General features: G+C 55.6%; 1 long non-coding RNA gene across 1 annotated transcript in view; it reads left to right on the top strand.

Annotated features, from left to right (window-relative positions):
* LOC120683793 overlaps window positions 1-10,389 on the top strand; it is a 46,462-nt gene extending 36,073 nt beyond the window's left edge. The window contains exons 2-3 of the long non-coding RNA XR_005678942.1: window positions 9,687-9,913; window positions 9,982-10,389. This is a non-coding gene — a long non-coding RNA (uncharacterized LOC120683793). The remainder of the gene's footprint in view (window positions 1-9,686; window positions 9,914-9,981) is intronic.
* The last annotated feature ends 1,865 nt before the right edge of the window (window positions 10,390-12,254 follow it).

The following is a 12,254-nucleotide window of genomic DNA, read 5'->3' on the forward strand; positions in this document are numbered from 1 at the left end:
ACCCTTGCATAAAATATTGCTTTTCGCAAAAGTAAACCTTAACCTTATCCCTGAATTACCCTGTGCATTATACTCTATTTATTCCCCCTTCGTGGGTGTGGTTGGACTTGCTGAGTATGATTGTACTCACCTCATTCTTAATTTTTACAGAGGAAGACCCCGACTTCGTTCCAAAGGACGTTGAGTAGGGTACCGTCCTGCACCCAGCCTTGCCTGTGGATTAGGGTCACCCGCAGGAGATACCGCATGGCGCAAGACTCTGATGACCCCCTTTTTATATTTAATATCGTTGTGTGGGTGTGGGTTGTAATCCTCGCGATAGTGGCGTTTCTCTGCTCACTACCACGTAGAGTTGTACGGTGATGAACCATCTAATATAATAAATGTGTCATCAGCCTCCTGGGACTGATGTTTGTATCACATTTAAGTCTTCTCTCGTGAGGGGATGCTTCAGGCTACTATGGGGGGAACCCCCGAACGTCCCCAAAAATCAGCAACGTTTTTTCAAAAAATTTACGTCTCGTCTCTAAGCTTCTCGTATACTTGGAAAAAAACGGACACGAGGCGTAAGCAACTACGGTACGGGGCCGGCCGAGTCGTGGGGCCGCCTACACCTCCGGGAAACGGCACCCCCCTCACCACCCCACGCCTACGTCGCTTATGAACGCAAAATTCCTTGCAGAAGTATACCAAAGTCGCATACGAGAACACGGAAGTAGAGTAAAGAAAATGAAGGCTCGAATACACAAGGCCTCGATGGGCCACACTGTCGATTTAACGATAACGAATTTCTTAATTCATAGATACAATTACAAAGTACAATTACGACAAGTACTAATCCATTACATGGGCTCCGAGGCCCAATTTTCCTACAGGTTATCATCCCCCCTCTGTGGATCTGCAATAGCATCGAACTCGGCTATCGGGAGGATGTCAGCTTCGATATTCTCGGCTAAGGCAGTGGCGAACTCCTCGGCGGCTGCGTCGGCGTAGTGCATGATAGCCGACGCGGCGTCCGCATCGGCGTCGTTGGGAACGACGTACCCCGACGACACCTTCTGGAGATCCATGATATAATGCGTCGAGGCTACAGCGAGGGCTCGCAGGACACCGAGGCGGAAGGTGCTCTTGGCATGCTTAGCGATCCGGCCACCTAGCGCTCGCAGGCGGCTGATCACCGAGCTACCAGACACGGCGCCCTCCCCCTCAAGCTCCTGGCACACGCTCACGGCGGTTCGCTCCAGGTCGGTGTACTCCGCCTGCGCTGCCATGAGCGCGGTGTTGACCGCCTCTTTCGCTGCAGTTTCGTCTGCCACTTGCTGCCTCAGCTCTGATCAAAGAAACGAAGATAAGCTACGAAAAACTAGAATCCAACAACATCGAAATTTCGAGCACCCACCTGCGATGTACTTCTGTGCGTCCTCTCGCTGGACTCGGGCGGCCTCCTCGAGGGAAGACAAGGAGTTCTCCTTCTCCTTGAGGGCGGCCTCCGCATTCCGGAGGGCCACCTCCTTCTCCTCGAGGGCCTTGCCCTTCTCCTCAAGGGTCCCGGTGAGCGTGCCGACGGTTGCCTTCTCGCGCTGGAGCTTGAACTCCTTGCCCTGGAGCTTGGCCTCCTTGCGCTAGAGCTCGGCTTCCTTCAGCTCGAGCGCCATCCTAGTGCGCTGTAGCTCAGCGGCTTGCACCTCAGCTTCCTGAGCCTTCTGCTCCGCTGCAGCCCTTTGGACATCACGCTCGCCGGCGGCCCGCGCCAACTCCTCCTCCAGCACCAGCCGACGCACCTCCAGATCCGTCATCTTCATGTTGGCGTCGACATTCTAGAGCACCAGGCCAGCATTGTGCTGCCCAAGCCAGCATACCTAGGAGTACAGCCGGGTCATCTCGTCGCTCTTCTTGCGCGAGATGTCCCTCAGCTGCTGCAAGAGGAAAGGCGTGGCTAAAGCAAATAAAATCAAGGCCAAATACGCACGATTCCCAGGAAGGAGCCGCTTATCTGGCTGATCTGGTAGTCTGTCGTCCGATGGAGCTCCAGGGCGCGATCGAGGTGGTTCAGGATCTGAGAGCCTGCCTCGATCTGCGCCTGCCAGACGGACTCCTCCTCCCGCTCGTCGTGCAGAAACTCCGGAGGGACCCCGGACAGGATGATTGCCCCGTGGTGGGGCCCCTCGGATGTCCCCTCGTCGAGTACCTCCGCGCAGGCCGACGTGAACTCAGCGATCTTGTCGGCGGTGCTTGCCGTAGCAGCGGGGTCGATGTCCCTCGAATCCCCGTATTCTTCGCTGCTGTCCGGCAGCTGCACCACAGGCACTATGCCTTCCGGTGCCGCCTGCGCCGTTGTTGCTACGACAACACCCTCGTCCCGGGCCTCTGCAGGCATCGAGACGCAGGCTTCCTCCTCCACCGGCGCCCTCTGCGCCGACTCCTCCTCCACGACTCCCTCGACCCCAGCCCTCGGGGGCTCGGGGACGAGGGTCTCCACCTCCGTCTGGCTGGCGGGGCGCTCCTGCGCACCCCCACCAGATCCTTCCTATGCAACCGGCCGGGCGGCGCTATCCGCATCGCCCCGACCGGCCTCAGCTTCGACGACCGGCCGGGCGGTGCCGTCTGCGCCGCCCCGGCCGGCCTCCCCCACGGCGTCAGCCGGAGTGGCTGCTTCAATGCCACTCTAGTCGGCGCCACCCCCGCTCCCCGGCGCTCGAGCCTGATGGGCCGCCTGGGCCCCTCGAGCCATGGCCTCCCGCAGCTTCGCGGCCTCTGCCACGATATCCACGACGGGTGGGGGCTGCGGTGCCGAGTGTGGTGTGGCGCGCGCCCCAGTCTTAAGGGCTTTGGTCGGCGCGAGCGGGGCTGCGTCCTTGGCAACGGCCCCGGAGCTGGAAATCGGGGAAGGAAAGCTGAGGTTAGCAAGATTGGGGGATAAATTAAACGAACGCAAAAAACAAAACTAAAAACACTTACCCGGACCAGGCACTCATACTGCGTTTGCTCGTGCCGCTCCTACGGGCCCGCGGCACACCAACGCCCCTCGACGACTGATCCGAGGGTATCACCCTCGGAGCAGGCTAAGGCCTCGAGGCCGTCTGTGCGGACATCCCCACGCTCACCGCGGACCCATCGCCGCCCGTCGATATCGCGGGCGCGGCGATCCCCTCACCCGTCGCCGGCAGGGGCGACCCCCGCTCCGCCGCGGGCGCACACGATCCTCGACCCACCACCGGCGTGGGTGACCCTCGTCCCGCCGCTGGTGTGGGCGACCTTCGCTCTGTCCCCGCGAGGGGCGGGTCCACCAACGACACTGGTGTGGGCCTCGCCTCATGCGGTGTCGCTGGCGCGTCCTCGTCGCCAGCCTCTTGATATACCGGCGGGGAATCCACGCCTGTTGCCGCCTCGACATCACCGGGGAGGTTGTCCTCGGCATCCGAGGCGTCCTCCACCTCGTCCGTGGACTCGGGCGTGGCGGGTCGCGGCTTCCCCTCTGCGCGTTCGATTTTGCACGCCTTGTCGTGCTTTGCCTTCCTCTTCCTCTTCCTCTCAGCGGCAGCCTCCGCTGCTTCCTTCCGCTTCTTCACCACCTCTGCGTGAAGGCAGTTGACCTCACGCTCCTCCAGGATTGGAGGCCTCGAGGGGTGGCACCTGCAGCTCACCCCCTGCAAAACGCAGTCAAGTCAGACTCAGGGAGAGGAGAAAGGAATAACACGAATCAACAACGGATCGAAATCGAGACTTACCAATGAAAGGAACCCCAGCTCGGGGTGCATCTTGATCTCCCAGAGATCATTTGCGTCATTGGGGAACTCCGCCACCGCGTTCCTTGCCCTCTGGGCAGCACCATCGACGTCCTCGACCCCGAGGCCGGGACCCTGGGGTGAGGCCGAAGATCGGCAGGCTCCTCTCCGTGAGAGGAATCACCCTCTGCCGGTGGAAGTTCGCGATGACGGCAGCCGCCGTCAACCCCTTCCTCGCCAGGTGCACCAGCGCCTCGGTGAGGACCTCGAGCCTGGCTTGGTGCGCCGGGGGCGACACCCCCCAGTCTCACTTGGCTGGTCTCTCCTGAAGCACCTTGTTGGTGAAGGCCGGGAGCTTGTTGCCGAAGTTGCGCAGGTAGAACCACCCATGAGTCCACCTAGAGTTGTTGGTGGTCATCTTGTTCGGGATGTACAAGTTCTTTCGGCTCGGGCGCAAATGGAGCATCAAGCCTCCGGCGCGCGCGAACCTCTTCGACTGGCCCCGCACGTTCTCGGTGAAGAGCTTGCCGCGAAAGAGGTGGATCCACATATCGCAGTGCGCTTTGATCCCCAGGTATCCCTCGCAGACGGCGACGAAGACCGCCGCCTGCGAGATGGAATTGGGGCCGAAGTTGTGCAGCTCTGCACCGTAGTGCTCGCACAAAGCCCGCATGAACCTACTGACGGGGACGCCGAATCCCCGCTCGTGCAGACGCACGAGGCTCACGACGTAGCCCTCGGGGGGATTCGGCTCGGTCTCCTCCGGCCGCGGGGAAATCCACGCCGGCCGCTCCGGGCTGATGTTCATTGGTAGCAGCCGGTCGGCCGCCAGCTGCTCCAGAACCGCCTCCGTGGCGGTGGATTTCCCCCACGACAATGGCTCCCGGATATCCGACATGGCTTCGAACTACGGGGAGATGTGGGAAGACAAGCTTTCTGGTGCCTAAGGTACGCTCTCGCTCCCTCTTTCTTCTTCCTCTCGCTCTTGGCTGTGGGCTCAGGATGTAGGGGAGGCGAAGAAAGCAAGGGAGATGAAGGCAAATGGCCAGGTGAGCCCAAACAGTCCCCCTTCTCTCGTTTTTATTTCACCACAGCGTGCGGATACGCCGCCACGGCCCGAATCCGCCGCATTCAATGCGGTAGATTTTGCCGTCGCTGACGGATGGGTCCCACGACCGCGGAGTCTCCCACGCGCGCACTCGGCAATAATTACGGTGTGGTAATCGACGGGCGCGGCGCGACTGTTGCGCTGTTACATCCGTCAGCCGCCGCCCACGCCGCTTCGTCTACCCGAGGTAGCCGCTTGAAAAGGCACGCCCGCACCGCACCGCACAAATCGGGCCACGTCGCCCACGACCAGCGGAAGACCCGCGCACACGACCGGCAACTCCACGCTGTTTGCGAACCATGACGGAATATTCCTTTCGGGGACACTTCACCCTCGAGGGAACCTTATTCCGAGGCCTTACTAATCAGGGGTTCGAAGCCTGGCCCATCGAGGGTTCGACAGGCGCCCCAGATCGCCAGAGTCAGGGAGTACATGGACGTGCCGTACAAGCTACCCTCGAACACGGAGTTCGAGACGTCCTACGCAGTGTTCAAGGCCAGTCGAGGGTGCTTAGAAGGGGGGATCCCATCGAGGGAGAGCATCGAGCCCTCGGACCCTATCGAATGGGTCCGAGTCCCGCCTAGCGAACCTTTGCGAGTGCTTTATGTGACGTGTCCATGGACCACGAGCCGACCCTTATCGAACGGGGCACGGACGTCCACTTGAACCACCCGATAACAGCTCACCGAAGCAGCCATAGCTCGCGGCCCGGGCATGGGTAGCATGGTGCGCTTCACCCCTCCTCCCTGTGGAAGGGCGACGAGGGCCGTAACCAAAGTCGAGGGTTTCCCGAACGCCTTTACGTGGGCCGTGGCTCGGGGGCTCCTCGCACACCACGGCTCAGGCCGCACCCTCGAATGGGTCAACGACCGTCGATTGTGAAGTTGCGTGTGTTTAACCAAAACTCCCACTCTTGACGCACGCCTGCTATGAGGTTATGCTGGGCACCGGGTCGTTGTTCCAGCACGAAAAATGCCGAGACCGGCTGAAAGGAGTGCCGATGCCAGCTGAAAAAGACGTTGGACGGCCACCCCAGTGAAGCAACCAAGAAAGGCGATATTTATAGCCCTTGGACGAGTACAAACACTCCTCCAAGGCCTCGGGGGCTACACCTGCGGGTGCGCTGACGCGCCCCCATGGAGGAAACTTTACACATTCGAGGACGGAAATCTCCTGCAGGGGTGGCACCCACCCATACACTTTCGGTCGTCCTCTCCGCGAAGGAGAAGGAGACTTCATTGCTCTTTACAAACAAAGATTACAGAGGGCTACCGGCTCAAAGCCGTCGAAAAGTATAAACGCATTGCCACCTGCGTGGCAATTTTCCCTGTCTTGGGGGGGAGTGAGCGATGAAGAATAGCACCGAGCCCCTGGCTGGCGCGATAGCCAGGCTGCTAGGGATTGCGAGGAACAGCCCCCAGACCGCACGAGTCCAGCGGGATGCTCTCCTCACAAGCTTTCTTCTAGCATCTCCTCCACCGAAGACCCTGCGGGGGGTCAAGCTGGCGGACAGCACCCTCCACACCGTCTCCTCGAGAGCAACCTTGTCTTCAATGGGGACGATGCGAAGAGCAGCCACCAAACCTGGCACCAACGCCATGGTCAGGCGTCTCCATCCCCCTTCAGGCTAGGGGACATCGCAGAAGCAGGACCCCACGGGCCCAATGCCCTTCTGCTGATCCCACTGAAGCTAAGGGATGGTGCACACGCCCTCTCCGGCTTTGCCCCGCCGCTCGCAAGCATTCTTCTAACATCAAAGCCTAAAAAATCCGGGCCACCCCGTCTGGGGGGCGGTCGCGAAAGGTGAAGGAAAACATTACGGGACTTAGGTGATGCTAGAAATAAGAGCAGGGAAGTTGGAGAGGAAAGGGAGTCCCTCGACCCCTATTTATAGCTGTGTCGGGCGCCAAGCTTCAAGCCTGTCGAAGGGCGAAGGCTTGGACCGCCCGTAACGGCGCGGTCCTCCACAAACAAGAGATACCCTCGGCTACCGTGCTGAGACACGACGCGATAAAGCAAAGCTAAGCCCTTGGACGCTGAGCAGCGCAGCATCGGCGCTAGCCGACTGCCCTCGAACGGCGCGCCGCAAGGCGACCAAGGAAAGCAGGGCCGGGACCCAGAGTACGGACATCATGGCAAATGCACCAGCTGCAGAGCAGCAGGCGCCATCGTGGCCCTGGCCCGTTCAGCACGCTGACGCGTCTTGTCCCCGGAACAAAACAAAAAGGGGCGCGCGCCTCGAAGTACTCTCTTCGCAGGCGCACTACCCCGACCGACGAGTTGTCACATCCGCTGGGCTGGCACCCAGGTGCGCCCGATGGGAGCGCTGCATCGATCGATCGCGTCAAGGGGAAAAATCGCTGAAATACCATTTGGTCGAATCCCTTGACTCGGCCAAAGCCTCGGGGGCTACTGTCGGGTACCACGATTAGGGACACCCTAATCGGGGCACTAAGGTCACCCTAAAAACGCAAACACATGTTAGGCGACTAAGCCCACGAAGGCCCACGGCCTCCTTGCAATCTGGAAGAAAGGAAAGGGCTCAAAGAAGCCCAGCATGCGGCCCATCCACACCAACCTTGGACTCGCGGGGTGATCTCCGTCTCGCTCGAGGGCTCCCATCGAGGCCCCCTACTGTTCCCCGCGTCTCCGCCTCGCTCGAGGGTAGCGAACCTACCCTCGAGCAGGCAAATCATCTCTGCCTCGCTCGAGGGTAGCGAATCTGCCCTCGAGCAGGGCGAACCATCTCCACCTCGCTCGAGGCCACCCCTCGACGAAGAAGACAAACGGCCCTACCGCTCACCCGCCCGTCGTACGGAGGCATTAAATGCCATCCACTCCTCACAGCGCCCAGGACGGATGGCGTCAGTCCGCCATTCCCCACAGTGGCTGTTACCGGAGTCCCATCCGCCAACTCCGGTCACTACTCCACCATCCCGGGTGCTGTGGCAGCACTATGGAACCTGCGACGCGGGACGAGACGTGCTTGGCACAGTTCCCGTCACTATTCCGCCAACTCCTGCTGACCGGACTCCACCTCACCACACCTATGGCCCCGGACCCGCCCCCTGCTTGGGAAGGGGTCCGGTGTCGCCACGTGCCCCTCAAGGAGGGACGCTCAGCACTATCAGCTGGAGGCCCGGACCTCCCCCTCGAGGGGGTCCGGGACCTCCACGTGACTCCCGGACCCCCTTAGTGCACGCGTTAGCACCCCGCCCGGGGGGGTCCGGGACCGCCACGCGCCCCATCACCGCTGGCGCACATATATATGCAAGACCCTAACCTACAGGGCCCACGGAACGCCGCCACGCCACATTTGGAAAACGGTACACCCTACGGCGACGACCACGCCCTCTGCTGGGACTAGCAGGACGCCGGCGCGATCTCCGCAAGACCAAGGACGACTGCCACGCCCGACGCCATGCCCCACAGTGTACTTTCAACAGTGCTCGACCACTGCACCCCCGCAATTCGGGGGAAAACGACGACTTCCACGTTCCCCTGCACATGTACACCGTCCCTCCTTGTGACTATAAAAGGAGGAGGCAGACTTCCTTTTAAGGGAGACGTTCGCTATCATCGTCACGCAATCTGACCACTTGATAGAACACAATGCTCAGCACCCGATATTGGCACTCGCCTCAATCTACTTCACCTCTAGCAGAGACCTGGGAGGTTCCCTCCCTCTCTCGCCACGCCTGTACCCCCTACTACAGGCACCTCCGGTGCAATATAATACAGTGCCCTCGCGCACCCCCTTTGCTGGACGTACGGCCTCGCGGCCGGAAACAGGATAAACCCGTGTGTTACTGTGTTGCCTCTTGCATCAACATCTGGGACGAGGAAACACGCAGCATTACTAGTTGGGATCCGGACCGCCGGGTCAGGACACCGACAAGTTTCTGGATGCTTCTTCTAGCAATTAGCATCTCGCTTTGCTGTTACTTTGTGAATCCGTGTTAACTTATATTGAATTCAGATAAGCAATCTGCATTGCATTTTCACAAGTTGTTGTAATGTTTAATTGCACAGTTGCTGTCTCTCTGAAATGACTGCTGCATTGTAATGATTCATCATGTCTCTATGCATCAATTGCTGGTTTGTCTTTGTGGCTCTTGGTAGATGCTGATGGGGATCCCATCTTGATGTTGATAAAAAGGATTTATGAGATTTCATGCAGACTTTGACTAAGTGGTGTCTCTGCGTGGGAGTTCACATGATGTGCTGGTGTTCTTGGAATGATAGGTTTAGTTAGGCCACTAATCTGTTTCCTACACTACTACAAAATATGTCTTTTGTCCCGGTTCCAAACTGCCTTTTGTCCCGGTTTTGGAACCACGGGTGGCAGAACCAGGACAAAAGGTGTCTGCCGTTAAAAAAATTTTTGCACACCACGGGATTCGATCTCAAGACCTTTTGCCTAGCGCATGGTTTCCTTACCAACTCACCTAAGTAGTACACGTGACTCAGTATAGAATAACTTTCTTTTGAACTATCACGTGGAGGGGCCTTTTGTCCGGGTTGGTAACACCAACCGGGACAAAAGGGGTCTTTTGTCCCGGGTGGTAACACCAACCGGGACAAAAGGGTCACCTTTTGTCCCGGTTGGTGTTACCACCCGGGATAAAAGGGTTGGGCCTTTTTGTCCCGGGTGGAGCCACCAACCGGGACAAAAGGGGGGCCTTTTGTCCGGGTTGATGGCTCCACCCGGGAAAAAAGCCCCTGTCCCCCGCGTTGGCCCGGCTAGCCGTTGGACCCGGGATAAAAGCCACCTTTTGTCCCGGGCCCAAAGGTAACCGGGACAAATGGCCTGGAAGAAAAGCCTATTTTGTAGTAGTGCTATGATGTTTCAGCGTCGGGCCTAGGCTTCACTGCACAACCTGATTGTGTAAATTCATTTGGCTTTCTCTTCTCATGGATATTGACGAACCAAGAACTCCACGTATACTGGCACCGCCGCTACCGAATACTGGCAGCGGAGGCAGCGCAATAGCCGCGGGATCGGGTGGTGCTCAAGCCACCTTCCTCCGGCGCAGGACCAATAGGTGTTTTTCTCTTCGTCGCCTGATCGTCCCCAATTGTACGTGAACCATTTGGTGAAATGTCATTCTCGATTGCATTGGCTTGACGGATTTAATATGATGCTAGATCATCCGTGCTCTTGAGCTACTTGAAGTTTCCATGGGATGATCTGGTTCATGTGATAGTGGTTTCAATACTGCCATCAAGATTGGTGGTGATCCGAGCGTTTTGAGGTAAGCACCTGCCGTCCTGCGTATTGTGTATTGCTCCGTGCATGTAGTTCTGAAAAAAAAGAGTATGCATTCCAGCCTTCAGAAAGACAGTGTTCAAGTGTACTTCAGATATTATGTAATTTTCTAGAGGAATGATACGTCACTAATTATTTCTGATTGCTATGAGTAGTGGATAAAGCAATCTTTTTGGTTTAGATGCAGTTCTGGTAATTATTGCTAAGATGACATGAATGGATGTGGTGCATGGTTGAATAACTATGCACCTTGAATATATGACTGGTGGTGATACCACTCTTGTTTGTTTAGACCCAGTTTTGGTAACTTGAGCGTAGAGCTGAAGGGTGAAGCTGAAGGCACCGCAAGATCCCAGAACAAGACGCTCGAGAAACGGGATCGGCGGCAGCAAGGACACGAGGGCTGGAGGGGAGGAGCAACTAGATGGAGGTGCGCGGTCAAGCAATCCCCTTCAGTTCATGACCGAAGGCTAGGCGTCTGAACAAACAAACTGAACAGTAAATGTGTAAAGGGTAGCCTAGACAATCCTGTAATTGTGTTTGATGGGATGGCTTGTCCAAAGTTAAACGAACGAATGAAACGTCTCTTGCTTTGGGCTGTTGTAATACTTCATTCGGAAGGGTATTCTTCACCAATAGGTTGCTCACAGATAATGTTGCTCTACTACGTTAGTTGCAGGTCACTTGCTTTGCACATGCATTTGGATTCAAACATTAGCAGGCTTGACCATGACTAATCTGAGCAAGAAATATGGATGGATCTTGCTACATTTTTTAAGTCTTGTATGCTACTGTTGGCCATATTTTAAATTCCCGTATCAATCAATAATCAACATTAATGGATTGAGACAAGTTCTTTATGCTACATTATAATTGTTATTAATTATTAATTTATTTTTTTGAATTTTGTGATTTATATATTCTTGATTGATTTGTCTGCTTGGTGGAACTTTTACACCATAGAATATATTATGTAGCTCCGTAGAGTTATATAGAATTAGTTTTAAACATGGAACTCAAAATGTGCAAAACCATTAAATTAACACATGCCTGGGCATGTGCATAACCACTAGTTGAAGAAAAAAACCGTTTCTCTCTTTTGCACACTCTCTACGTTAATTCTCTTGCCATATCAGCAAAACGGTGAGCTGTCAATGTATTTAAGAGAGATAGAAACTATAATTATATTAATATCCGCTGAAGACTGTCCTAAAGGGGAGTGAGAGGGCGCGGAATTCAAAAATTAATGAAAGATGAGATATTTCGGGAGAGGGAAGAGTACTACAGGCAAAACAAAGCATGAATCTTAACATGCTATCTAATGGCCAAAAATTAGACAGATAAATAACAATTTTCTAAATTAATTAGCAATATAATTTTAATGATATTTTTTTTATTTTTTAAAAATTAATTTTAATGAGAGTCTCATGGAGTGTTTCATGATATTAAATATCATTAATTTTGCTGATATCTTAAGGAGAGAAGGATGAAATTGAATGAAATGTGAGGAGAATTTTATTACTATGAAACTTATTTAGTATAATTATTTAGTTTATAGATTAAATATCTATGCTATAAAATTATTAAATATCTATGCTATAAAATTATGCAATGTGACTGGCAAGTTTCAGGAGTCTAGATAGACACCAAGCCAGGTGGCTCCCATGCATCCCTTTGCATGCCACATGGCAGCGCTGCACGTAGCAAATGGCAACCAACACACTACGGCGCCGTGCCCTGTCATTCGTTTGACTGACCTCCGTCATCTCCGCCGCACTATGCTTGTGCGTTACTGACATGTGGCTCAGCAGACCCGCGTGGGGACACATCGAGCATTAGCTAGCCGAGGTGGACGAGAAAAAGGTAAGATTGACTCCAACAGATGACCCAAAGGGCGATCGATACCCAAAATAGATTCCGCACAGTATATTTAGATATTATAGATTCTGCACAGTACATTTAGATATTAAAATCGTGCTCCAACAGACGACCCAAACATGGGACCCATTTTGCGTCGCCTGCAAGGCCCGACGCAAAGTTGCGTCGCCTCCCCACCGCAACCCATTCCTCTGGCGCGCTCCCCTCTCTCCGCGCGTGCGCCATGGCCTCCTTCGCCTGCTCCCAGCTCGAGCTCCACTCCGCTCCGTCTCTA

The sequence above is a fragment of the Panicum virgatum genome, chromosome 7N (genome assembly GCF_016808335.1).
Source record: "Panicum virgatum strain AP13 chromosome 7N, P.virgatum_v5, whole genome shotgun sequence".
Taxonomy (NCBI): Eukaryota; Viridiplantae; Streptophyta; class Magnoliopsida; order Poales; family Poaceae; genus Panicum; species Panicum virgatum.